Here is a 27,650-nt window from a genome sequence, read left to right as displayed (position 1 = left end):
GAAGTGATTGATATGCTGAACAAAAAAATCATAAAGATGATGCAGGACAAGCTTTTCTACAAAAACATAACCTTAAAGATGACAAGGCCAATTGACTCTGTATCCCAAGATAGTTTCTGTCATCATCCTAAGCTTCTGATCTGTGCAGAAATATGAGAAATGTTAGTCTGTCTTTTTTAATCACTTGTATTAAATTGTGCTTTGTTCACTTATGTCTGAGGGAGCAGCACATTCTCCCTGCGGGTAAATTTTCAGCTGGTTCAGCTCTGCTTAGCACCAGGATCTTCAACAGAAGTACGTAATTTGTACCCATGGTGAACCTGCCCCATAAGTGTGATGCCCAAGACTTTTTATTGCTCTAGCTTTTGAACTCTAGATTGCCGGTGTTGTTTTTCCCCTCCTTCACAATATGCTTCTTTTTTATTAGCTTGTTCTAGCCTTTTTAGTATATGATTAAACTATTTGGTAGTTTTATTGCCAGATCCATAAAATAAGTAATTTACTAAGAACCTTAAAATCAGTTTTATTTCAATAATAACTATTTCCAGTGTAATGGTTCTGGTATAATTGTGAGTCAAGTGAGAAAACTGACCTCTCTGTATCAAGAATACCCTTGATACTTGAGCCAATTTTTGCTATGGCTAAGTGAATGACCTGAGCACATTGACAATGGCTGAAATGTTGATAGTTAAATAATTTCTTCAAGTTGGCTACACGGATCTGATCTCTCATTCTATTTTTCTGTGAAGGAAGATATGAACACCTTCTCAGACATTTGTGTGGCAAAAATCAAGTGCTTAGCTTTAAGCTGGTGTTCTAGTTGACCACGTACATCCAGAGTTTGAATCTGTATTACTGGCAAGTACCTGTTAATATATATTGTTAAATTAGGGCCAAAAGTAGGAAGAGGCTTACATATCTCTTAAGTACTGTCTAGGTCCTCAAGACAGAGAAGGATGAAATTTCAACTAGCATGTAAGGCTTTGTACAGGTCTTCTGTGCTAGGAAAAAGATCACCTATCTGTATTGCGCTCTCAGATTTAACTGATGTTGTGTTCCCAATTTCCAGCCGTAACTGGGCATGAGATTCACTTGGTTGCCGAAGGGACCAGGTGATAACTGCAGAGTGGGCTGTACTGATCAAAAGAAAAGACAGCAAAGGTAGCTGGTGTTTTGTCTCTAATGAAAGCTAACTGGTGGACTGCTGAGCTGAACACTGGAGTTTCTTCCTGCTGTTAGGAGTGGGCTGGTAGCCAGTGCACACCTGCCCTTGTGACACCAAGGGTCACTTTCATTACAGCAGGAGGTCCCTGGTACAGCCATAGGGGAAGAACACATGTCAAAAAGTTTGCAGGAGGAAATAAAAGTTGGAAGGTGCCTGTGCGTAAGCCAACAAAAGAGGTACCATCTAGACTGATGGGTAAATGATTGCTCTGTGTGGCCTTAAAGCTGCAATAGCTACTTGCTGATGCTGGAAAGAGAAAGCTGTGATTTAAAGTCTGGAGATCTGGCATCCTTAGTTCAGTATATTGCTGTTGCTTTTCTATATGTTCCCAGGGAGAAATCACCAAGTTCTAGCAAATACTGTGCACTGGAGAAGGTCAGAAGAATTATAGTTGTAATGTGGGAAATAACTTAAAGGGAATAACTAGTTTTCTATTTTTCCTATGGGAATTTTCTCTGGAAGAAAAATATTATTTCTCTTTTATACCTTTCATTTGTTTTTCATCTTTTATTTTTATAAATGAAAAAAGGGAAAGGACAGTTGACTCAGTGGAAAATATGAAGCTTTCTTTTTCTATAGACACTCTTCTGTAGAGGAAAAAGTGGGTGTCAACAAGTTAAAATGGGAGGGGATATTATTAAAAAATGCTTTGTTTTCCCAGAAAAAGTACTCCTAGTAGGTTTGCCAGGGTTTTTTTCAGTGTTTTGGTGACTTTGCTGTCTAAGTATAAAGTATCTTAAGCAAGTCATGTTTTCATATGGAAAAAATCCTGTGGTCTCTTGCCTGATGCATTGTCTCCTCTAGGCATTGGAAAACACTGGACGAAATGTTGCTTTAATTTTTGTTTACATTAAAATGATTTCTTAAGCTTCCTACATCTATAAGAGTATTTTTTCCAGAGCATGACTCTTACACCAGTGGTAAAGTCATGCATTGTGCTGCAGGGTGGGTTTGGGGCACAGCCCCGCTGCATGCCTGGCTCTGGAACTGTTCCAGTGCTTAGTTTGAAGCAAAGGTTGTGACTGTTCCCTCACTGCAGTGGAGCAGGTGCTGGTTGGGCAGTACCTTCTGATTGTGTGATGCAGGACACTGATGAAAGATTCTCCATCAGTTTTTTACACTGTCTCAGTAGTTTTCTTTCACTGGCATGTCCTGAGGATATAAATGATAAATTAATCTGAATACCATACACAGTGAGTCTTTCTCCCTAAGCAAATGTTGGCAGTTGGAGACCATCAGTGTCCCATTATTACATGAGGATGATCTGAGCTATCCATGGGTTTGCCAGGGCTGATATTTATTTCCTTCCGTGTGTGTGTGCTTGGCTAGCAGTGCATAGAAGCCAGTGCCCTTTTCTTTCTGCCCTGCAACCATTTTCCAGAGCAGTGAATCACACTCACATGGGGGTGCAGCCAAGCACATGTCTAGAAGTCATGTGTTTGGCAGCTCCTTTTTATGGAGACAGGAGCTTATTAATGCCAGTTGAATCCATGGTGATAGGAAGTGAATGTGGCAATGCTACCCATGGAAGCAGCAGAGCTGCTTACTGTTGCTGCATCCTGCTCACAGGTGCTTGAGAGTTCACTGGAAATCTAAGGAGAGACTCTACCTGCCTCCCAGCATCGCATTTAAATGTAGGTCCTAAACATGGAATAAGAAATTTAAGTAATTAGTGAAAAGAAAATTAAACTGCCAGATGTCTTTATTATATAGCTGACTGATAGGAGGTAATAGGCTTTAATAGTAGTCATTTATCTTAGCTTTGCTCCCACGTACACCTTCCTAAATCTGGAGTAAGTCTGCTTCATTCAATGAGATCCAGAAAGCATTAAAAGGAATTGGAGCCAGCGGTCTGTTGCCCTCTCAAGGAATGACCAGCACACCACATCTTTTTGCTGCACAGGAACATAAATGCAGCTTCTTGACATTGTAACTGCAAGCAGACTGTCTGCTCTCAGGGGACCTGAGGAAGGTATCGGTTCTGCTGTGTCCCTGCAGAGGAACAGAGGAATATTTCAATGATATAGTTGGGGAGCAAGGCACCAACACGGTGAATAAATCTGTGCAGCCAGATTCTAGTCACCCCACAGGGATGGGTTAGGTGTTGAACACAGCAAGGATGCCTTATGTACATGCATTGCCCAGTCTAAGTGAAAAGGTGGATTATAGTTTGTGCTTCACTATTGGGCAGAGAGTAGAAGAGCAAAGGTTTATAAAGCTAGGTAATACTGTGTCCCTCTCACTTCTTCCTTTCCTACTTGCCCATTCTCTGTTTCTAGTTGGACAGACTCCAAGGTAAGGAGGAATGTGTGTGTCGCTTAACATCTTTTCATGAGGATGTCATCTAGGCCACCTTCTTTTTCGGGTGGGGTTGCTGAAATATAGGTACAAAATGCCTGTTTGGCCAATCACTATCCTGCAGAAGATCATTCTCCTCAGATCAGATTGTTTTGTTTGATTCAAAATCAGAGTGTTTAAATGCCCTATACATGATTTTATATATATCCACATAATAGACAGATATATGTATACTTTAATATCTGAGCCAAACCAGTCCAAGCTGAAATTTTGGTCCTAATTTAAATCAATATCAAAAGTGCTAATCGGTGAGTCAGATTTTTATCTGTCATCTTTTCAGTCTTTGAATTAAAATCTCTCCAGACTCTGATCGTTCTCTCCACTGGTCTCTTAACACCTATTTCTCTATTGCATAGTGAGGTTCCATCTCTGATCTCAGCTTGAGATGCTCCAAACCTGGCCACAGGTTCACTGGCACACAGGACTGGAAATGTTCTCTACAAATTCATTTCCTCCATAGTCTTGGGTTTGAAACATAATCAGCAAAAATTAATTTGCAACAATTTATAGCAATAGGTCAGTGGCAACTTTTTACCAGGAATAGACTAGCAGGAATCTGGAAATGATTGTACAGGAATATCCAGACAGGCTGTTTGATACCAAAACAAATATTTGAAAATGTATTGGATTACTATTAGCTGAATAGCAATTAGTCATTTTAGATTTAAGGTTTTTCATGACAGCTACCCATACGGCTATCAGCACTGCTAATCTAGCTATGAAATCCTTCAATTGTTATCTGGAGTTATAAACCATTGGTCTGTTATGGTCAACACTGATTGGGGCAGGCTGTGACTGAATCTGTTTCTGGACTCTTGTGTTCTTCCTCAGAGATAATGTTTGAAGTGTAACACAAGGAGTGGCAGCTGGATTCAGACACAGATGTGGGGGGCAGTGAGTCGGTGAAACTGCTGTGATTAGTGTGATAAGCAGCAATCACAGCACACCAGCTGCCTTGTCACTTCCAAGGTTTTTGCAAGATGGTGTAGCTTCTGCAAAGTCTCAGGCTAGGAAGGTCCCCAACATCTGTGTGCAGAGCTCAGACTTCTCCAGCAGGACCACTTCACCTGTGTGGAGCATTAGTTGTTCTACAGTGAGCCCTACAGTTACTGTCTGCCAACCAGAGATACTTACAGCTTCCCTTCTGTGAAGTGAATGCAGTCCAGAGCTTTATTAGCACTGATGGCATCCTGAGACCCCTTCTCAGTCCCAGGTGATCCATTTCTCCGCTGCTCTTGAACTCTAGGCTGACCTGTATGCTGACGCATCATTTCAGTGTAGAGGCAGATGCCATTTTCCCCTCACTGCCAGATTCTTATAATGTTCTAATGTGACCTGATGAAAGCGTCAGCAGAATGTGTTAAATGTCCATGTAATTGCAGGCCAGGGAAGGATGGTGGTTGAGTGCCTCAAGTCTTTCAGCACACTTAAAGATCTCTTTCCTACTGCAGCAGCTGGGGCAAGCAAAAATGGTGTTTGCATATATTTGATGTTTAACCTGAGACCCCTCATGGCTGCCACTTAGCGGGTGTGTGTTCACTGAGGGTCAGAAGGCTGCAGAGCAAATCAACTTACAACTTCTCTCCTTAGAGCAGTTCCTTGCACTGGGGCTCCTCAATCTGCTGTGAATGCCAGCTGGATAGATATAAACACAGGAGGTTTTTTGTGTACGGGAAAATGTATCAGGAGAGGAAGGGGGATGTGCAATCTTCCCTACAGGGACTGGCATAAATTATCTGTTGAAGAGCTAGACTGTGGCCATCACCATTACCTGAATTATAGGTCTTTAGTCTGAATGGCTTCAAAGCAAGCTATGTTTTTGTATAATATCCCTTCATCCTTTTATATTTGGAAGATGAAAGGGATGATTTCAAGCACTGGCGAGGAACTTAAGCAGGAACAGAACATTCTGTTACTGTATAGACGGAGGATATATCTTAATTACAGTAGAAACTATGAGCACAACTACATAGAAATACTCATTTCTAATGGCTTCTGGGATATGCTTGAGAATACAATTTACTTGTGTGTTCTGACCAATTCAGGCCAAAAGCAGGACACATTGAGAAGGCCTGGGGTCCTAAATTTTTCAGCTCAGTTCTTGATCTGTTGGGCAAGTCTCAAGTCAAAGCTACTGAAAGCCAGCTAAAAACAATGGGTGAATTTGGGTTTTAATTTGTAATTATTAATGAAATTATTACTCTTGATTTTGCAGAAGAAAATACTAGTAACAATAGCAACAGATCTCCATTTGGGGAGCTTTCTGGTAGACCAGAAAGCAGCTTTTGTGAGGCATAACAACTGTGTATGATGCCAAGGAGAAATGAGAGCTAATAAAATGCAGAATATACATCACCCATTTACATTTATTGCACATTAAACCTCGGCACACACACAGAAGATAATGACAGATGCAAATTGAGAGCACTCAAACAGTGTGTATGTCGATGGGGAATGGGCACAGAGCCAAAGACCCACATTTTCAACAACCACGTTTTGAGGGAGGGTCAGGGAGGAACCAAGCTGCAATACAGGGTCTATTAGACTGTGGATTAACCTCACCAGGGAGGTATGCTAGCACCTTTCCTTCTGTTTTGCATCCAGATTCACTGTAATCTGTTATTTATTTGCAGAGGTGGGACTGAAGCCAAAGCCAAAATACCACCTTCACAAGCTTAGAGTTCTGATCCAGACAGCCTATGTTGGGCTTGTCTGGCTGCTGGTTTGCATTAGGGCAGCAGCTAGGGACCCCATCTGAGGTCGTTGTCCTCTTGTCCAAATGTATAAAAGGCAGTCCCTAGCTGGAAGAATTTGATATAAATAGACAGTTCAGACAAAAGTTAGCACCCCTTTCGCTCAGGTGGGGTGATACTGAACTTTGACAGACACGCACAGGATTCCAGATGGAGTATATGGTAGAGCTGGAACAGCCTTCTGATGTGCTGTCCTTATGCCAGTGTATTAATTACAAGACAGACTTTTTAATCTGCTCTAGGAAGGAGCTGGCTAGTTTGTTCTTTTTTTATTATTCTTTGTATTAAAGCTGTTTACTCTTTTTATAGATTGCTTTTCTTTAGTCAATCACCACAAGAGTCTGCACCTCTAATGCAGACACTCCCCTTTTAGATGAGAACAGCAGAGCAAGATGCAAGTTTCTGCACAGCTGGAGCATAGCTATAGTACTAGAGAAACATCTGGCTAGAACACGAAGCACTTAATATTACAAGCAAGTTGACAAGTCTCTATCAAAAGTCACCTGGACAATTACCTAGAGATCTGATCTTTGTTCAAGTATTTTCAAGGAACAATGCTGGCACTGAAGACTGAATATGTTTGTCTTCAGCCTTTGTCTCTCCCCCTCCTCCTGTGAGTGAATTGCTACAAGAACATTTTGCTGCTTCCTTTGCTTCTGCTGTGCCAAAGATAAACAGCCCGTCAGCGCAATGCTGAAAAGGAACAGAGAAAGGGGGCTGGAAGTAGTTTAATTACCAAGAGTACTTGTTTTGTGTACGGTGTGATTGCTTCCTATGATACAGTAACTTCTCTTTCCCTATGCAAGCGTGGTGTTTCTATTTATCAGGATGAAAATGAAGCAGCAAATTACAGAGGGAGAAGGAGCAACTGTATTGCTCTATTTGTAAGCAAAACTGGCAGTGTGTGTGAAAAGCATCAGTTCCTGTTGGAAGCCTATTACGGATTTTTTCGTTGCAGAATTCCAGCTGCTTTGGCCCTTCCTTGCATTTCCTGTTCTTAATTCGATTTTAAGATTGCCCAAGTTCTTCCACATTTGAAAGAGTTGGATATTATTCCCATTTTACGGAGGGGAAAACTAAGACACAGAGCAACTTTTATCTCTGAACATCGGTAGCTACTATTTTTAATACGGAAAATGTGTGGAAGCTGAAAAATCAGATATAGTGGATAGCAAAGCTGGCTCTGCTGTGGCCTGACTCCTTGCTTGCAGGGAGCTGCCTCAGTTGGGCCCAGAGCTGTTCAGGCCTTGATGTCAAGGGCTGTGTACCAGGACACCTGACTCAGTGCAGCAATTGTAACAGACTGGAAAGATGCAGTCTAGCCAGTGGGTTCATCTGCAGATTCATGTGCGGCATCAGGGTCTCTGATGGCAGTGGAGGGAAGGGTTCTGTTTACATTAGGTAACATTTCTTTAATCACCTTTTCTGTTTAATTTTCTGTGCTTTGTGCTGCCTGCTAGGGATCGTTAAGCAATACTCTAGTTATCGCTGCATATCACTTAGTGTGCTTTGCTCTAATAAGCTTTTGTAAATAAAACCCGGAGAGATGAAAAGGCCAATGCCTGATTACGAGCTACCAATTTTGTCTCATTAAGTTCTTATAAGGGGAAAAAAGTAAATAGAATCTTTATCAGTTTCATACACTTAAAGCGTTGAAGAGAGCTTTCCACATTCATTAAAGAGGATGCTGAGACTAGAGATGTGTTTCCAGGCGGTTTTGGCTTATGAAGCTGTTAAGGGATGTTTTACTGATGATCAGCTTTTACTTCAATCAAAAGATGAGAAGGTAAAGACGGAACCAAAGGAATCATAAAATATTTATATGCAGAGATTAGAAGGGGCCAGTACACAATGGTATGCCATTTTCACTCTTCAAATGCATACATTGGCAGTGTTATGGATACTAAAAGAGAATAGCTCTCCTGCTGGAGCTTTCTGCATTTCCATGTTGGTACCAGTTTACATAGGATTATCAACAAATGTGGAAAAATATTATACAGGAATCATACATAATTAGGTTAACCTCTCTGCTGATCAAAAGGAACTTACCTGCCATTTTGTATTTCTCTTCTGCATCTACAATTTAAAAAAAAACAAACACAAACTTTAATGTCATTTATCTGTTTCCGTCTTTCATCATCCATACTTTGAGTCTGTTAGCCATAAGTTTAAAGACAAATTACTATTGTGGTCATTTGTGACTATTTCAGTAAAAACACCCACAAAATTCATTAAGCAAAACTTAAACCCTACTTCAGCTCTTACTAGATAGATACCTTTACATGGAAAGCCTTTGTGTTGCAGGTATTTCCCTAAAATTTAGGGTGTTACCCCAAGGTCTGCAATTGGAAAATGTTAGCAAACTACAAGCAGGCCCTGGAATTTTTTTTGGCAATTTGAAATTTGGATTCTTTTCAAGAGCAAGGCTAGTAGCCTGCATGTGTATGTTTGCTTTGTTAGTTTTGCATTGTTATAGTCTTTTAATACACTGAATACATAAAAGCCCTCATTCTTCTCCATTTTCCATTATATAGTCCCCTTTTATCTTCTTGCATTTTCATACTTCATTTCCACTGTCCTTGTTTTCTTCCTTCATGACGACAAGCAATTCATTCATCAGACAAATTCATGAAATAGATGAGTAGACAGCTTAGTCAGCTAATGTCTTGTGGGTGTCAAGCACAAGTAGATGATCTAAAAATTATAATAGCATTTTCTTTTGGAGGAGATAGTTTGGAATGTTTTTTTTCACTTGTCATGTTTCTCAGGTTCTGTTTAGTCTTTTTACCTAGTCTTCACAGCTTTGACCTCTTATAATTTCTGATGATTCCTCCTTTCATCCTGTTCAGGAACAAGAGCAATCTTCCCTGTGGGGTACAATGGCAAGGAGCTTAACCTTTGCACCTTCCTTTAAATACTGAACAGGAATCATTTATTAACATTAGTGGAATGAAACCTGCACTCCCTAAAACTGCTTGGCATTATTATATTGACATTCCTGACCTCTGTTGATATTTGAAGCCTGGCCATTTTTCTGGGGTGCTGTTCTCTGAAAAACACTCTGACGCACTGCATATGAAGTGATCTTTAGTCCTAGGCTGCTCAGGAGATGCAGAAGTCAGAGAGGCATTAAGTAACCATCTGGTTTGAAAATTGGGCAATTTGCTTAGTTGTGGTGGTGGTTGGGTTGTGTTTCCTGCATTTGGCGATTATGGCATCACAGCCCAACTGTCTGCCTGCTTCTTGCAGTACATGCTTTCGTTTTAACTGCAGCCTCTTCTCACTGTACCCACTTTTCTCCTCTTTGGGCTGTGCGGTACTATTTTTGTTCTTTTCATAGGCTTGGATGGTGCCAAGATGCGGTCTCAGCCACTGCGGACCATCTCAAGCCGTAGTCTCCAATGCACGAAGCTGCTGCTGCAGGAGCCTGGAAAAGGGGTTTTGCGAACAAATGCAGCTGTAGGTTCTTCTGTGACAGGTGGCTACTCGGGGTCTGAGAGCGGGCCTGGAGGGCCTGTCCTTCCAGCATGATTTCTGTTAAAACATCCCCAAGACTGCTGAACCAGGGACGCCACACACCAAATACCTCTGGCTAAAAGCGAGCTCAGCAGCAGCAGGAATACAGATGCACCAGACGTGTTAATGGCGAAGTCATACATGCAGGTGTCAGACTTAAATATGGCTTGTGAAGTTAAACAATACACAGTTTTAATCTACAGGCGGCTTGATTTAACGTTTTCTTTAATGAAAAAAGTGTATTTGCCGAAGTATACTGCCCTTAACAGTAAATGCAACAGCACCACCTTTGGGTCCTGGAAGAAAACGCGCATAGAGCCGCAGCTACCTTCCCCGTTTTCTGTGTAGCTGACTTATCTGCTGCATTGATGAAGATTTAATATGAATAGTAAAACTGGGGAGGGGGGGAGGGACTGCTGCAGTACTGAAGTAGCCTATCACAGGGTAGAAGCAATGGCAGGTCCTTAGCTATCGTATACATGATGTCTTGATGCTGATAGTCAGATGGTAAGAACAGAATTCAGGGACAAACTCAAGACTTTGTACGCAATACTAGGACCCAGAGTCAAGCTAGAGTGGATTTTCCCACCTCTAGTTCTTATTTTTCATCTGGCAATAATTCATGCTAACATTATGCATTTGACCAGAAGCATTTTAATTAGAACGCTTAGCTCTGAATAGCAAGCCAGGTATTTTTTTCCTCTGGAATGAAGGTTTTGAACCTTTCACTCTTGCTTATAGAATGTGAATGTCTGCCTGAGACTGCATCAGATGGGTGCACGTGGCTGTGCAAATGCGCAAGCATGCTTACATGGTGGTTGTGCTGATAAGCACGGCTGAGCGCATGCACTGAGTTTCTGTATATGCCTGTGTGTCCATGGGCAGTCAAATATCTGCGTAAGCAAGTGGTTGTATGAACATACATTCATGTTGCTTTCATACTGGTGTCGTGTGTGTTTGTATGTTCCCATTGATAAGACATGTCTTCTTGTGTTCATACGAATATATCTATGGATGGTGCCTGTGTGTGCACAGAGTTATTACGCTTACTTAAGAGTCTAATCCCTACTTAACTTTTGAGTTTGTGTGCATGTGGGATTGTTTGAACAAATACCAGTGAAGTTAAATTCCAGTAGAAGTAATTGGATACATTTTTTATTGTCAGTGCATTCAGAAAGTGAGGTTCCTGACCAGAAAAACTTTTCCCTGCTAAGAAACAAAAAAGCCTCAAACAACCAAGTAAATGAAGTAAAAATGCTGTCACTTTTATATGTGGAAAGCGAAGTCTAAACCTTGTTAGCCCTTGCTCTTTCACATGGTCTAAGAGACTGGAAACTTGCTAATCACAAGGAGATAAACCAGAGAAGTGTTGCTAACAAGCCTTCAAACTGACAGCAGGATTTGGCAGGGTTGCTGTACTGTTGTGTTGAAGGTCTTTAAACTTTAGGGGTTTTTATCCTCTGACCCTGGAAAAAACTCCACCAGATATCCACACACACTGGCTGCACAGTTCTCACTCCTAATTAGACATACAAGTGTGCTGAGGAGCATCTGACATGGCTTGATGGACGATCCGCATAGTTTTCACATGTCTCTACTTTGCGCCTTTACAGAGCAGGAGAACAGCTTGCACTGTCTGTCCGAGATGGTCATCAGCCTCGCACCAAACTGTGGATGCCAGTCAAAAAGCTCCCCTGGGCTCCAGGAGGCTTTCCGCCAGACCTGGCCAAATCCTCTGCTTGTGTAGGTATTTGTGTGAGTGTAAATATGACCCCAACCTTGATCCTCTGTACTTAATGTTCGTAGGACCTGCAGAGATTAGCAAACCCACAAAAACCTCTTTGCATTTCATGCTCACATCCAGTCCTATGAATTGGTCCCTTTACGTTCAGGCTTGACAATCCTGGGAGTGCAGTCCTTCAGCACTATTATCCTTCAGTCTACTTAGCTTTCAGCAAGGTCATTTCCTCAGCTTTCTTATGTCCTTTGTCATTCCTTCTTCCTATACTTGCTTTGATGCAATTGATTTCATTGCTGTTTCTCAACTCCCGAAAGGGTTTTTCTCAGATCCTGCCAAACACGCTGCAGTCATGCACCTCTTAGCCATTTCTAGCTAGGCTCTTGTTAAGAACCCTTAATTGAAAAGGCTCCTAAGATGTTGCGCTGTATGCACGTCATTTGAAGTATCTGTATTTTTCCTCATAGTTCACTTGCATATAATGTTCAAAGGAATGAAATTAGTGAAATGGGATTTGGCCTGTTCTACCTCCTGCTTCTCATTCCCCCTCCCATCTCTGAAGCCCTGGTAAGAAAAGTGAGAATCTGCCCATCCACAGCCACAAAAGATCCGCTCCCAGGGGTGGAAAGCATAAACCTCAGATTTGTATTGGTTCATCTTGTGCCACTGCTGCTCCGTTCGCTTCCCATGGGTCCCGACACTGGACGACTGAGCACAGCGCTGATTCCAAAAGAACTTGTCTGATCTGCACTGTGGTCTCATCCACATGTCGTCAGTCCCCTCTGAGTGTCTTTCTGCGGCCTACAGAGTGCTTTTAACCACATGCAGCTCTTCTTGGAACAAGCTGCAAATGCAGAGCAGTGTTTGAGATCAGCCCCCTGAGATCACTCGCTGCGTGTATCTTGTTCTCCTCAGGAAGGTCTCTGGGGCCACAGGCTCTTAGGGGTTGGGGTAAGCGATGTGTTTTTACAGATGAGCGCAAAGCACCATGCAGATTTATAGCACTGCACAGATGTTTTTAAGTCCCTGTGAAAAATAATTGATAGCAGCATTGACACACAACCTGATCCTGTCAGGTGCCATGGCTTCCCTGGGGAATGCGATGCTGCCAACTTTCTCTGACCTTGGTGCTTGAGGTAGTGTTGTGCCCTTGGGGAGCCATCCAGGTGAGCAGGCCCTTCATTAGCAGTACTTTCAGATCATATCCATTAGAACCAATTATTGGCTGAATTATCAATAAAGGGCAGCTTGGTGACAGCAATGGGTGACCACATGAACTTACAAGCAGGCGTATCTTGAGAGTTCCCTCATAGGAAGGGGAAGGAGGAAGGAGCAAGCAATGTTGCTGCTTCCACAACATTTCCTTAGGGGAGAAAAGAAAGCAAATGAAGTGGAATAAAAGCTGCAAAATAGAACACCCCTGACGGTTTGCTACTGAATGTAGTTTTTCATTTAGAACCAAGAGGGTGGTTCATAACAGGAGCAGAGTGAGGGGTACACAAGAGTAGTGCCATCCCAGGGAGATTTCAAAGAATATCTTGAATTGAAGAATTTGTGTGATTAACTGGAATTACACAAAGATGCACAAACAACCTTGGCAAAATGGCATGAGCAAAAAGAAAAAAAAAATAATCCAGTGCTTCACACTGTCTGATGCTATTCTGTCTTTTGATGTTTGTTTTCTGCACAGTGCCAGCAATTTCTGTCATTTCTGGTGCATGTTGCCAAGTCTATTATTCGGGATGATGCCTGCTTTAAATATTTTTAGCAGCAGCGGATCTTTAATCATGGGGAAATTGTTCTCAGGAATGATTATTTCATGTGCATCCCAAAGCAAATCTGAAGGTCTAGTCCAGAAGCATTTGTGATCATCTTGTAGCCGAGGGACGAAGTAGGAAGGATGGGGCAAACTCAAAGGCCATTAAGGAGAAAGATGTTTCATTTGGATGAAACAACTGATCTCTGCCCTCTGCTGAATCTGTAGGGTGCTTTTGACTGGTAATGATAAATTCAATCTCTGACCAGAGACAGCAGTACACCTTCTGATATCTATAATGATGGAAATTAAGTATTTATCTGCAGCATGTTTGTGATGAGCTAAGTAAATCATAACTGTATAGAAAAGACTTTTTAGTGCTCCAGTATATCCATTGTTCTTTTTAAAAGAAGCAATGATTTTTGATGCTTGAGAGTTAGATACCCAGCTGGTGTATCTCTATATAATTCCATTTACTTCACCAAGGAAACAGCAAACTGGAAAGCAGAAATGTAAAGTCAAGCTTGTTTTTTTATTATTTCATTCCTAAGATCCTGGAATGAAACAGTCAGATTTTGAAAAGTCCTGTTAAGAAGTTAAGAACTGTGGCTTTGGAGCTAAGTGAGACATTGACCTTGAATTTGTTCCCCCTGTGAGGTAAATCTCACTCAGGATACACTGGTATTTGAGTACAAAGCTTCCATGAATTTTACTGCCGCATTTCTGTGCGTGTGTGCTAAATACCTTTAACAATGTTACCTCAGTATCAGAGGCTTGAATGTTCAGATAAGCACATAAAATCTCAGATGATTATCTGAATCAATTTTGGAATGTAAAATTAATATGAAAACATCACAAGAGCACAGCCTTTCTAACAGCCTATCTACATGACTCCTATTGATTATTATTTGTATTAAGGAAGCACCTGTAGTTGTCTACTGAAATTAATGGCAGGCATTTTTCATACTTGTGCTTAACATAGCCAGGGCTTGCAAACTCAACAGTGTGCACACAGTATGCATTCATAGGGATTTCTGTGCTACTGCTGAACCAACAAAGACATTAGGAGCTTGTTTGTACAGGTAGACATAGAAAAACTAATGCAAACTAGTTTTCAGAATAATTAATTGCATGACCTTAAATTGTGGCGTAGGCAACCTCAGTCAAAACTAAAGGAAATGTAGTTCAGGTAGTGAGGATGTAGGACTGGGAAAGGCTGAGCTTCACAGCTTTCCGAGCTACCACCTGTCAGCTGCATTGCAGTAACTGACTGTGCACAAACTCTTACCCTGGCCCGATTGTAAAGCAAAATCCCAGGGAAGCTGGTGTTTTACTCTGCTGCCAGGATGGGCTAAGAGCGCACACAGGCAGTTCCTGTCTGATATGAAGTAAGTTATTAAGTCATGGTAACTTGATTGCTTTTGACAATACCCATTCTCTCTAGATGGAATTAAAGTTGCTTCAGTTATGAATGTGTGTGTCCCCATGAGGCCAAATGTGTTTTAACTAAATCATTCTAAATTCACATCAGTAGTTAATTAGGATCAACTTCCCTCAGTATCTCAGTATTGTAAAGGAAAAGTAGGACAGAACAAGGGGACACATTAACCAGCTCATTTATTAGCCAAGACTGTCTTCTCTGTCATTGCAACTAGGTGTTTTTCCACAGTATATTTTAGTATTTTGCTGTTGGTCCTTCTCTGAGCCTACTGATAGGAACAGAATATGAAATTAGGAAATAAAGAGAAAAAAACCCGTAGAGTAATTGGGCCCTTCCACACAAAGCTGTGGTTCAAGGTCTGGTCTGAGCCTCGGATAGACACAATAGCTGGTTCTTATTTTAGCCTGGTATCTATGGTCCACCTCTGGATTCTGATGCTTGCTGTCTAGGCTGTATCATTGAGCACAGCTGTATTTATGACTTTCCCAGAGCTGTCACCTCTGCAGAGCACTGCCTCTCAGCCCCAAGCTATTTGGCACTGGGATGCTGCCAGTCCCCTTATGCCTGGTGCGTGTGGAGCTCTCTCAGTAATGGTAATTTAGGCAACGTGTGATCCACTGCTATGACAATCCAGGGAGTAATCTCAGAGCTGCCCCTCTCTAACAGGAGCTAATCTTTCCCAGCTAGAACACCGTCTGCTCAGAGCTGGTGGTTTTACCTCAATAGAAAATTACAACAACTGACAGGACCACATTAGTTACAGTAAATTAGCTTTGGTAACACTCGTAGAGAAACAAGCATGCGAACAGTCTCTAAAGGAGTTTAGCTGCTGCTTGCTGACTAAATCAAGATGGGATGGTGTGTGGATTCCCATCCTTTAGTAGGGTAAGAAAGAGCCTTGCTTTAACTTGGGGCAGCAGCCTGCACTGCAGTGCTCAGGCTGAGCCAGTAAGAGGCGTTACTTGGAATGGAAATTTACAGTGCAATCAGTCTGGTAATTTTTGAAGAAAAGAAATTGAAAACCAGAAGAGTAATTCCTTGTCTCTTTTGCAGAAATATGTAGGAGTCGGTTCATTCTGAGTTATTACAGTGTGTGCCAGTCAAAAGCAGCGTGTGGAACAGGCTAAAATGAGGCATATTACATTTCTGTTACTGGTATTGTTGCGGTCTAGCATTCATTAACCAGTGCCTCAATGGCATAGACATACCTACCTCGGGAAATTAATAAGAGTGTGATTGAGACCATCTTCTGGGTAATGTGGGTTCCAATCAATTCTAAGTCAAAATTACATGTACCAGGGAGAGTTTAAACTTAAATCTTATAACCTGGGTGGTTCCAAACACATGCTTAGAAATAACATTTACAAAAGCGGATTCAGTTCATATAAGCATCTGGGGGCAAGGTCTGTCATTTTCCTTTGTCTTCATAGGATAGTTTTCTCATTAGACCTGTAGGCACTGCCGTAATAAATGCAATGGCGTAAGTACATGCAGAGCTGGAGTGTAGGGGCTGCCTAGGGTCAGCACTGAGGTGCAACAGAAGAGCTAGGAAGGAGAAGAAGAACTGGTGCATATTTGTTACTTAGCTCTGCAGAGAATCAGTATGTGAAATATTTGTACTATTGGGCCAAAACAAATATATTTCAAGCTGATGCTAAATGCAAAACAATCTCATACTGAAAATCTAAGGTGTTGTCTACACGTGTCAAAAGACATGACTAATGAAGTTGGCCCCAGGAGCATAATTCAGTACTCGTTAGCCTCCTTGCTTTCATGATTATACTAATCCAAAGAAGGAGATGAGGAGGAGATGGCTGAGGTAATCCTACAAGTGATCTTTAAAAAGAAAGTTTCTTTTAACCTCTTTCATAATTTTGGGCTGCAAAGCAGAAACCCAGGCATTAAATACAATGAACAATCCCAAAGCAAACCAGAAACAAATCAAAATGTTTCTTTTTTTAGTTCTTGCATCCTTTTTCCTTTCCTTAATGTAGCAGTTTCTCTGTGGCAGTGTAAATGCAAACAAATGAGAAGGGCCCCAAAAAGGGACTACATTGTTTACATATGAGTTTATACAATGCAGTCCGTGACTTGGCTGATCCCTTGGCACTCCAGTAACAGAGCCAGTTAAGTATGGTAATTATACAGTCCAATCAAGGGGTCAAGGACTGATCTGGCTGCTTTACCAGATGGGGCTGTGATATGTACGAAAGATTTTGTGGCCATCAGCTGATCATGGAAACTCAGATAACTCGCATCAGTTTTGCAGCAGGAAGAATTCGTGGGCCAGACAGTTCATGCTGCAGTTTGTGATGTGGCAAGGGGCCCTACTGCAGGAGAAACCTGGAGCTGGCAGATGTCCTGCAACCCTGTTGCAGAATCCAGCTTCCTTTGTTATGCTGCTGTTGCAAATCGGTGCTTTCACAGAAACCTGAGGTAGTCTGCTTCTGTGGGAGTGCCACATACCATTTGCTTTTTATTCTTTGTTTAAATCATTTTAGACTTCTAGTTAGGAAACAGGCCTATAAGACTTACAGCAACCAATCTCCCACCACCAAGAGCAGATAGCTATGTAAAATTTACTGAGCGAATACTTCTTGGATTGCAAGCTTTTAAGGATAGGCAGCAGATACTCAAAGTCTCCGAAGGGATTTATAATGTTGCTAGTTTTGGTGATTCTATCAGTACAAGTCTCTCAATATTTACTGTTTGTTCTTAAGGCTGCATTTGTTGCAGAGATGTGATTACATGTGAATCTCAGCATTATACGCTTGTTTCTTTATGAAAAGTAATGTTTCTAACTTTTGTAGATTTAAAGGAAAAATGGGAGATGTGCTTTGCCTATACCCTGGGGCAAATAGAAAGAAATCTAAGCTGAAACTTTAAAGATATTCCATAAATTTAATCAGACTTTTACTGTATTTTGAGCTCTGCCTTTGACACACAATAGCCTTAGATGAGCTGTATGCTGCCTCTGTATCTCAGTTTCCCTGTCTTGATCGTGCCTGAGGCAGATTGCTGTCTTGATAGTACTGTGACCACTGCAGCGGAAAAGTTTTCTGTTTGTTATTAAAAGTCACTCAGATGTAAATTCCAAATTCCTAATGCTTTATGTATGTTTTAAAATCTGTACTGGGGGAATATGATTCGGAATCTCCCAGACTTGCTGTTTACCTCTGAGCTGTGATGGGACAGGGATGCAGCAGTGCCGTTTCAGCCATTTCCTCTCCTGCCAGAGCCAGAACTGCGTGTGTGTGCAGAAGCCGTTTCAGATATGTGCTCCCTTCGTTCATATTTCTGCTGCCTTACAGCCAAAGCAGGTCCACCTCCCGGCTGCTACTACCCAGCCTAGTAGTGCACTAAGCCACAGATCTTCTTTTACCCTCTGGCAGTCTAACTATCTTCTCTAATGTAATTAAAATGATAATTATTCCCTGTCCAGAACATTTCTCTTACTTATAGTCTGTGGAAGTATTAAAGTTGATTAAACACATATGCTGCTGGTAGATAGCTCCTCCAATCACATATGGAGTGATAAAGGGTTAGGTAAGGGAGGGCAAAATATAATGCAATACTCTGCTAATGCAAAAGAAAGGGCAACCGAAAAAAGCAGAGTCTGTAACAGTGGGAAAGCCTGCATTGAACAAAAAGACCTCTTTGCATAAGGTAGGGCTAGGGCAGTAGGGAGAACAAGCTATAGAAGTTTTGAGAGAGCTGGGAGAGCATTTCTTACCTCTTTACCTGGTACAGGTCAAATCTCTGCACCGCCAAAACTGATCGTTCAGCCAGGAGACAACCCTAATACTCTGCTCTCACCAGGTATTTGTGCAATTACTTTGCTTGTCTTCAGTTTGTGTGAGGTGCTCGTGCTTAGTTTTGAGTGAAGTGCAAATGCAGAGAGGTGGCATACATAGGCGTATGCCAGATAGATCTGATCTGTCCATCTGTCCATATTTGTCTATGTATCCATATGCCTAGCCATGTATTTATTCCTATAATTATTTGCTTTTCCTTTACATATGTCTTCTCTCAATCTTAATAGAACAAATGGAATCAGAGAGGCAATATTATTAACAATTATTTCCTGGTGTGTTTTCCTGCACACTGAAATCAATTAAGCAAGGTCTGAGGTGTGTGGAGATATATGTATATAAAAATAAAAATACCACCTGAACCAATAGGTGGCTTAGGGCTGAGAGCAGTTGGTGTTGGCACCAAGGGGCCCTGATGCTATGATATTTTTCCCCTTAGGAGTACCTGCGTGGGCACTGGTACGGGAGCAATGCACCCATCTCAGGCGCTGCACTGTCCCAAGCACCCATATGCTATGAGTAAGCGACCGTGGAAACCCATGGCAGTTTGGGGCCTGAAAAACACTATGGAGGAAAGCTTGCAGGCTTTTATGGATAAAAAGAAATTCGGTTTCCAAGGCTTTCAAAGAATTTTAACTACTGTGAAAACTAATACAAAGCAAAGCTCATTCCCTGATTTCAGACTAGACACAAACTGCTGAAGGTGGCCATCTTCCTCACCACAAACAAGTGTATCTTTACCTTAAAAGTATTAGTAAGACTGCGAGGAGAAAGGGACAGAAATAGCACTTGCTTTCACAGTGTAATTGCCTATATTCCATCTGGGGAAGATGTGTACGTTTTCTAATTTGCAGAAGTCACAAGCTAAAAAGCTTTAAAATGTACTTCCCCCACCCTCCCCATTTTCCTCCCATGGAAAAAATGCTGAGGTAGACTTTTCTTTCTCTGTAAACAGGATGCATTTTATCATTGTGGTAGGTACACTGCAAACCATTACAAAGAAAAGAGAGTGGAAGTCAGAGGGGGAGAGAGAGAGAATGACAAAAGCTTCACAGATTGAATTTGCTCCCCTGTATACTGGAGAGAAAGAATAGGACCATGTTGGTATGGAATGAGGTCTTTGATCACATGAAAAAGTGGAGGAAGCTGCAGAGGTAGGGGCAATTTTTGAATAACTAAAAATTTTTTCTGGTGCATACTCTTTGCTGATTTTATTCCTTTCTAATCACTGTCTCTGACTATTCACTTTGCTGCTGCTGTCAGCAAAGTTTTGTGGAAGGAACCCAGGATCCTTTTCTTGCTTCTTCAGTGACAAAGGTGCGTTATTTGGGCTGCGTTATTTTGTAAGACTTTTTGTAATTTTGTAATTTCATAAGACTTATTTTTATAAGACTTCAGCTGCTGAAGGCAAAGGTTTACATTCACCCACTTTCTTGACACACACATTTTCTGCCTGCATAGCCTTCTGTTAACCTGGCTGTACCTCAGGTCTGTTCACTTTTTAATATACACCTGCGTGATACCCTAGTACAAGGGTTAGGTTCAGAGTCTATAGCTGCAGCTGTAAATAACAGAAATATCTGGCTCTTACTGCCAGAAAATATTCTACCATGAGGATTCCCTTTTGCAGGGCTTCTTTTCCCTTTATTTAGGTTATGCCTTGACCACACATCCATGCCACAGAAAAAGCCATAGAGGATTTTTCCCCTAAGGGAGGCCATGGCTATCCATGAGAAACTCAAATCTAAGGATCCAGCCTATAACTTATTTGTACATCCAAGATGTCCAAGCCTGGGATGTAGTTCATGTGATCCTACCTTTGAACCAGTTCTGTGTGCTCCTGCCCGCTCCAGTACTTTGCCCACTGGTGGTAGTGTCCCTCAATGCCTAAGACAGAGCCTTGCAGGGCATGTAGTATGGCTTTCTGACTCAGCCTTTGGATAAATTGAAAGCTCTTCATGACCATTTATCTTGCTCTGGTGCACGAATGGATGATGAGTAGACCCTGTTCTAGTTTGTCCTCTGCCCATCCATCATCTGCCCTGCCACCTGCTATCCTCTTAATGAAGGGAACAGAGACAGATGAGAGCTAGACAGACAAATGGACGAAGACTGACAAAGGGATGTGCTCCTGCGTTTCACTGCTCTCAGCACCATGTGAATAAGGGATACATGGAGCTAACTGAACTACTTCCCCGTGATGGAAACTGTTCCAATTGGATTTTTTCTGTATTTTATTCTCTTGGGGATTTGCAGATAACACAGTTAAGTTGGGAACAGCATCTGTGCAGACAGACACAGCTGTAGGTAAAGCAGAAATCATTAACTAAGAGAATATTGGTGGGAACAACTGCTTCCATAGAACACTACCGTACTTTTGTGATATAACCTGCTACAACATGGCGCACAGAAAGGGAAAAGGTGATGTCTCTGCACAAGTAGGAGAACCCTTTGGCTTCCTGCCACACTAATGTTTTATGAGGAACCCAACACAAAGGTGATTGATATCTGGGCAAGACTGCAGTGGCCTTTGGGTGAGGCTTATATTCACAGAGTAAGATATCTACAGCATTAATTGTACTTGGGACTTTTATGGCAAGTAGAACTTAAAGCAGTTTGCAAAAGCAGGCACTCTCTAGTATGCTATCCCTTGTGCTGCGTTGGTATGTCACCCTGTGCCTGCCAGTCATGCAATGGAGATAATAAAAAATTTATCTCTGGCAACTTTCTCATTTATGATCTTAGATTAACACTGCCTACAAGGAGGAACTCTACCCTTATATTTGACTGTTGTCAGAGAAACAGTGACGGAGTACTGGTTTCCTGACAGCCGCCTCTCTCCCAGAGAAACCACTACAGAGTTTCTTCTAAACCCAGAGAAGATTTGCTCCTATGCCAAGAGAACATATAAAAGGATGTGTAAGGGCACCATCTAGAGCCCCTGCTACAGTGGCATTAGCAAAGACATCCAACTGAAATGAATTGTAATGGAATTGCCATTTGTTTTAAGGAGGGAAAATGGAAATTCATTATCCTGCAGGAGGGTGAGGGGATACAAGCATATTCTTGCCCCAGATGCCAGTTTCAGCAAGCAGTGACACAAGCTGGGAGTAGAAGTTCCCAAACATTTACACGGATCCAGAAAGTTGCCTGGTTTGTCTCCATCCTGTAGTGACTGGCTTTCTTTTCTCCTAAGCTCATGCTCAGAGTTCCCTGCTAAAAACTACTGCTGCCCTCACCATTGCTAATGCATATTGACATCCTAGAGACTCTCCACCCTCGTTTAACTTGTCAGAAAATATTACTGTTGTAAGTACTGTTGATGCCATAAGTTATGTCTTATGTCACCTTTCGAGGGGTGAGAAAGGATGGAGGTGCAGTCTCTGAAGTTTCTTTGTTCAATGAGTTTTTGAACAAGGCAGAAGAAAATTGTTGGTGTCGTGTCCCTCCCCCCCCCCCCCCCCTTTTTAAGCAAGTGTTTTGGTTACAGGAAACAAAATAATAGGTGCATAGCTTTTTGGTGTATACCCATTTCCTGGAAATACCTTGGATTTAAAAACCCTTGTTGCAACCTCACCAGGAGTTTTCATGCCCCTCCACATAACCTGAGGAGATACTGTGCCAGCTGCATGCAGGACTACCTTGTGTTTATCTTCCTGAGGTTAGTACCAAAAGGATATAGTAACTAGCATGGATGCTCAGGGATTTGAGAGAATGACCTGGTAAGAAGGCAGACGGCGTTACTGTGGTGCACATACAACTCAGCTGCAGAATACCAGTGCGCTGCTTCCCAGCAAACAGCCCATTGCCACTGGCAGTTTGCTCTGTGGCATGGATGTGTGGTCAAGGCATAACCTAAAAGCAGTAAAAATTTGTTGCAACCTGCTGAGCCACCTGCGGATTGCAAAGCGTGCCTGCTTACATAAAAACCCAGACCTGATGAGAAGCTACTGCATCCAAGTTGTACTGGGTCTATTACAGACAGGTAGCTGACTCCCCCGGTAGAAGCAAAACACCCGATTACCTCTGGCACGGTGTTTGGCATATTCGCAGAGCCCCAGGAAACAAAAGAAAGACAGAGGGATGCATGATCAATAATTAATTGCCATACTCAGTGTTTTACTGAGACATGATTACACTGTCCTAAAACTGCCTTTTCTTTTTCTCTTCTTGTTCAAGCTTTTTCAAGCTTTCTGTCCACCAAATCCTTTTTGGAGTGAGCATCGTGGCCATGACTGTTTTCAGTCCTGACTGGGTACCAACGCTGTAATAAACACAAATATCTTCCAGGCCTCTGAGCACATCCAGTACAAAAGCCACATGAACACTAATTGTGTCCCTGTGTACTACTTCTGGATGCTGTACACAGGCAGCGATGAACTTACCAGCTTGTTTGGCACCATCCAGATGAAGCCAGTGTAGCGCCAGTTATGCCTCTGTACCTCCTTTGCCAGCAGATAATTAGACCAAGGTGTTCCTGGTAAACAATGTGATACTCACCTGATTTAGCAGGAGATACGAGTTATGTTCTTTGCAAGATTTGTGAACTTTTCAACCCACACAGATTCTCCCTCCACTTACATGAGGATAATGTCTGAACATCTCACCAGCATGAATGCTTTATGCTACTGATGCTGCCACCAGCTAAACAAGAATTATTCCCATTTTGTAGGAAGAACTGAATCACAGATGGATCAAATGACTGATCACAGGGAGTAGATGGTAGCACCAGGAAATGAATGTCATTCAGATGCCTATCAACTATTTTGATTAATCTCTCTGAATCTGGCTCTACACGTGGTTATTGGTGAGCTTTTAGGGGCTTTGCCTCAAAATCAAGAGAAGCTGGCAATTTTTCAGTGTTTCAGGGTAAAATCAGATGCCATTTGTCATTGGGTCCCTTTGTTTAATCACACAATAGGACTTTTTCAGCATTTAAGGACAGTAAATTCCTTTCACATTGTGTCCCACAAGCACAGAGGATAGAAAGAGGCAAATCTGCTATTGCCTTGAAGTGAATCTCTAGCCTACCCATCTTGCAGCACCAGAATATTTGAAGAGAACTGAAAGCTTGTTAAGATCAATGAAAACCAAGCACAGACAGGGGTAGGGAAGGCTGCAGTGATTTTAATATCATGTTATGAAGGAAAGAGAAAGGTGCCTTTCTGCTTCAGCTGGAGGCAGAATGGGAAAAGACAGCTCTCTCTCCTTCCCTAAACAAACCCATCTGCAACACTTCCAATTTGAATCCAAATAATATCTGAGGTTTGGGATTCAGCAGCAAACTAGCTTTGAGTCCTTAATCCCAGCGCCTGATGTTTGGGGGTGCTGGGATTTGGAGCTAATTAATTCAGCCACCTGTAATTTTTGTTCAGATGTGCTGTCTGCCTTTTCCTTAGATATATCATATGGTTTGGAAGGCAAACAACAGGCAATGCTGGCCTGAATCCTAATCCCCCTGTACTGCCCCCACCCCCACCCCCTTTTTTTAATCTTTCCCTTATTCTTTTTTTTTTTTTACACTTTTTCCTGTTTCTTCTTCTTTTCTTCCATCTTTCTCCTGCTGCTCTCTCCGTCTTCTGGGTCCTTACTCAAAAGAAGCCCAGCCGAAAAAAAAAAATATCTGACATTCAGTAAGTGATTCGGCTCCGCATGAACGGAACGGTCTTGTTCCCTACAGGGCTGTCTGCAGAATGTTGCTCCCAGTGCCCATCCCAGTCTCCCTGGCTGGTTACATCTAAGCACAGAAGATTCAGTGCTGAGTGTTCCTGTTGGGAGCAAGGCTTCAGGTGATAAATATTGCAAGATCTAGAAAACCCAGAAGTCCTGTCCTGGTTTCTTCCCCTTGGCAGCAAAAGGATGGAAGAAGAACAAAAAGATAATTAGTTTGGAGTTTTCAGAAATGAAATGGAAAAGGTTAGTTCATTCCCTTCTAATGCCAAGTGAAAGCTTGGGCTTAAACTATCCAAGCTGCAAGGTTCTGCCGCCAGTGAATGTGTCTGCTTGCTTGTTCACAAAACACCCTCTGCTTTTTTGTTCCTGTAAAAATAATGCCTTGCAATAACTAAAGCTGGAGTCAGTTTTCCCACATCTGTAGAGCCTGGAGCTGTGATTTTTTATGACTGCTTTTCATATTACATTAGCGCCAAGTGAGCCTGGGAGCCTCATTCTACTGGGTGCTGCACACACAGGCAGCAGGGAGGCAGCTGCAGCCCGAGCAGCTTGCAGCCCGAGGCCTCCGGCCAGAAACGAGCTCTCTGCAGCAGTTCTGGGCATTCATGCAGAGGCTTAATGGCTTCAGTGGGAGCGCCATACTGAGGAAAGGTGTCTCTTCAGATCTTATGCAGGCCCGGAGGCTAACGGGTACATGAAAAAATGAAGAGGGATGGAAGATGGCAGAGCAACAGGAAGAAGGTAGTGTTGTTGTATTGCTTACCTTTACATCCAGCTTTTAGGTGCCTAATAGAGATGCACTAAACCAATCAACAGTTTTAAGGCTCACCTCATCCTCTGCCTGGCCAGTATGAGCAGGATTGTGAGTTTCTGAGCTAGTCTGTTTGTATTTCCAAATCCCCACCAGATTTACCTTGATTTTAGAAGGGAAAATGATCAGTCTTTGCAGGATTTCCTAGTTCAATCCTTGTTTTCCCAGGCTTTTACGGATGGCTGGTAATAAAACTTCCCCTAAACCATGTTTGTCATTTCACTTTACATAAATCGGTAGCAAACTAGAGAAAATCCTACAACTGCAAGCCCTTTCACATGGTTTGGAGGTCTCTCTTGCAAATATGTCCTATTGCTCCTGCCTGATCTTAGGTGTGCCTGGTAGACTCAGGTGTATGAAAACCCTTCTTTGTCTCCTGCTACCTTAGCAAGCATCCGCTTATATTCTTGTCTCATGCAATTAGGCAGCAGAGCTATAGTTTCTGGTGCTGGCAGCTGTTCATTAACATTGTCATCCATGCTTGGGTCTGTCTTGAGGACTCGGGTTGAAGCACTTTGATACTGGTATAGTCAGACTGCTAATGCATGCTACCACTGTTTCTCTTGCAGAAATCCTTCTTTTGAAGGTACAGAGAGGCCACCCAGGTTGTTTCGATTGAAGGTCAGGGGACATCTGCAAGTGGTAGCAACAAATAGGCCAAAAGGACCCTGGAGCTCACAGGCCATTGCTGTTTGAATGAGATAAAGTTATAACTATTTAACATTCCTGGGTGTGAAATTAGAATGATCACATAATCTCCTTAGTCTCTGACTACAGGTCCAGCATGGGAATATGAAACTTAATTGGTATTTTCTTATCAATACACTCAAGTTGAGGGATTAAGGATAAGACTTTTAATACAACCTGAATTTTTGGAAGATGCTTCTGATTTTAGTGTGATCAAAGAAGCATCACTGGTGCAGAGGGAGCCTGAAGAGAACATGTGCAGGAACATGAACATCAGTTCTCAGGGTGCACATACTCCGTACACATGATCCTACCTGTGCTGTTCTTCACCCACACACCTAAGGTACAGGCTGTGCAAAATGTCTCAATCAGTAACACAGACAGGTAGGAAATGCAAATGCGTTGTTGGTTGGTCTCTAGGTAGTTTTTTAGGTATTTTTATTGGTATAACAGTGCTTTAAATGATGTTCCATAAAAAAGATCTGTGACCATGTGAATATATACACAAAGGACTCCTGTTGATTGCTCTGGTTTTATTTGCTGTATAAAGTTAAGGGCATGGTTAAAAACTTTGCTGAACAGTGATGATAAGATGAATCCCCTTAATGCATGCCAAAAGATGCATTACAACCACACAGCGCATCTCCTCTGTTGTCTCCTAAATACAGCGTCGTGAGTTACCGTGTTAATGCAAAACTCTTGCTGCCCTAACAAATAAAGAGTGGCAGGTATAATATACCATCAACCCAGTCCCAGAGCACCAGCTGCTGGCTTTGTCAGGGTGACCTGGAGCAACAACAGGATGTGTGAATTGGTGTATTTTCCTCCGATTAAGTGCAAGCTCAGGGCTCCTTGGAGTACATTAGTGTGCAGGAATGCCCTCTGTGTGAGACTGCCTGCCAGCACACATCCATGTCCGTCTTCATTTACAGTGAAAGGCAGAGGTTTGTACCTTCTGTGGTAGTAAATGGGCAAATAGGACTGCAATAACCAAATCTGCAGTTCTTTTCTGTTATGGGAGCTCTTCCTATTTGTTCCCTCCCTGTCAGCTCCAAGCTGCATTTCTCTCTTCATTATGTCAGCTATAACTATATATCTCAACCCTCCTTCCTGGCTCCCCCTTGTTCCCTAGAGCTTTTCTTGTGAAGTTCTTGTATTTCATTCTTTCTTAACTGCAGTGATGTCCTCTGCCTGACCATCAACCTTAGAAGTTGAATGGATATAAGGAAATACTGCTATATAGGGGGATATTTCCATCACCTTGCTCTCTAAAATGTCTGGGTTCAAAGCACGTCTCCATAGACTCATAGTTGCAAGACAAATTCCTCTCGTGAGCAATTCAGAGCCAGACCTAGCTTAGGAGCAGAAGCAGCTTGGAGTGAGGAGGAGCCGACCATATCAGTTTAATAATTATCCCTGTGTGAATGAGAACTTCTGTGCAGGCACCCCTGAGTGCAGAGATGATAAGACAATTGTATCGTAGCATATATACTCACTGGGCTGTGTCTTCTCTTTAAAACATTCAGTGTTGAAGGCAGTTTGAGACTGACAGAGCCATAGTCCAGATGGTGACCTAATCCAGCCTGTGAATTTCAGTGGGTCCTGCATTAGCATGAATTGGGCCTGATTTTCCTCTCACAGCACTGTATATCAGAAGTATTTACAGTTGTGTATTCCCACATTGTAACCAGCAGAAGAGCTGTACTTTATATTCTCGGCTTCAGTGGCTGAAAGGGTAGAAAGCGAAGAGGGTGTTTTATTCCTAGAACTCAAAGCATTTACCATTTTCTTCATTTTACAGATGGAGGTGGGGACACACGGAGGGGCATGACTGCATATTTTAAGGGTGTCATATATGAAGTCAGTAGTAATCTGGGAAG

General features: G+C 42.2%; 1 protein-coding gene across 15 annotated transcripts in view; it reads left to right on the top strand.

Moving 5' to 3' along the window:
- The first annotated feature begins 19,597 nt into the window (after positions 1-19,597).
- DUSP26 (dual specificity phosphatase 26) overlaps positions 19,598-27,650 on the top strand; it is a 41,460-nt gene continuing 33,407 nt past the window's right edge. For 13 of the 15 annotated variants that reach the window (XM_056363112.1, XM_056363111.1, XM_056363109.1 and 10 more), the window contains exon 1: positions 19,598-19,753. The gene's annotated coding sequence lies outside the window, so the exon portion shown is untranslated. Of the gene's footprint in view, positions 19,754-24,279; positions 24,516-24,994; positions 25,014-27,650 lie in introns of those variants that run through there. The other 2 variants (XM_056363105.1, XM_056363110.1) reach the window with 2 other exon arrangements.

Source organism: Falco biarmicus, chromosome 18 (genome assembly GCF_023638135.1).
Source record: "Falco biarmicus isolate bFalBia1 chromosome 18, bFalBia1.pri, whole genome shotgun sequence".
In the NCBI taxonomy this organism is placed as follows: Eukaryota; Metazoa; Chordata; class Aves; order Falconiformes; family Falconidae; genus Falco; species Falco biarmicus.
This window is presented reverse-complemented; position numbering and strand designations above follow the sequence as displayed.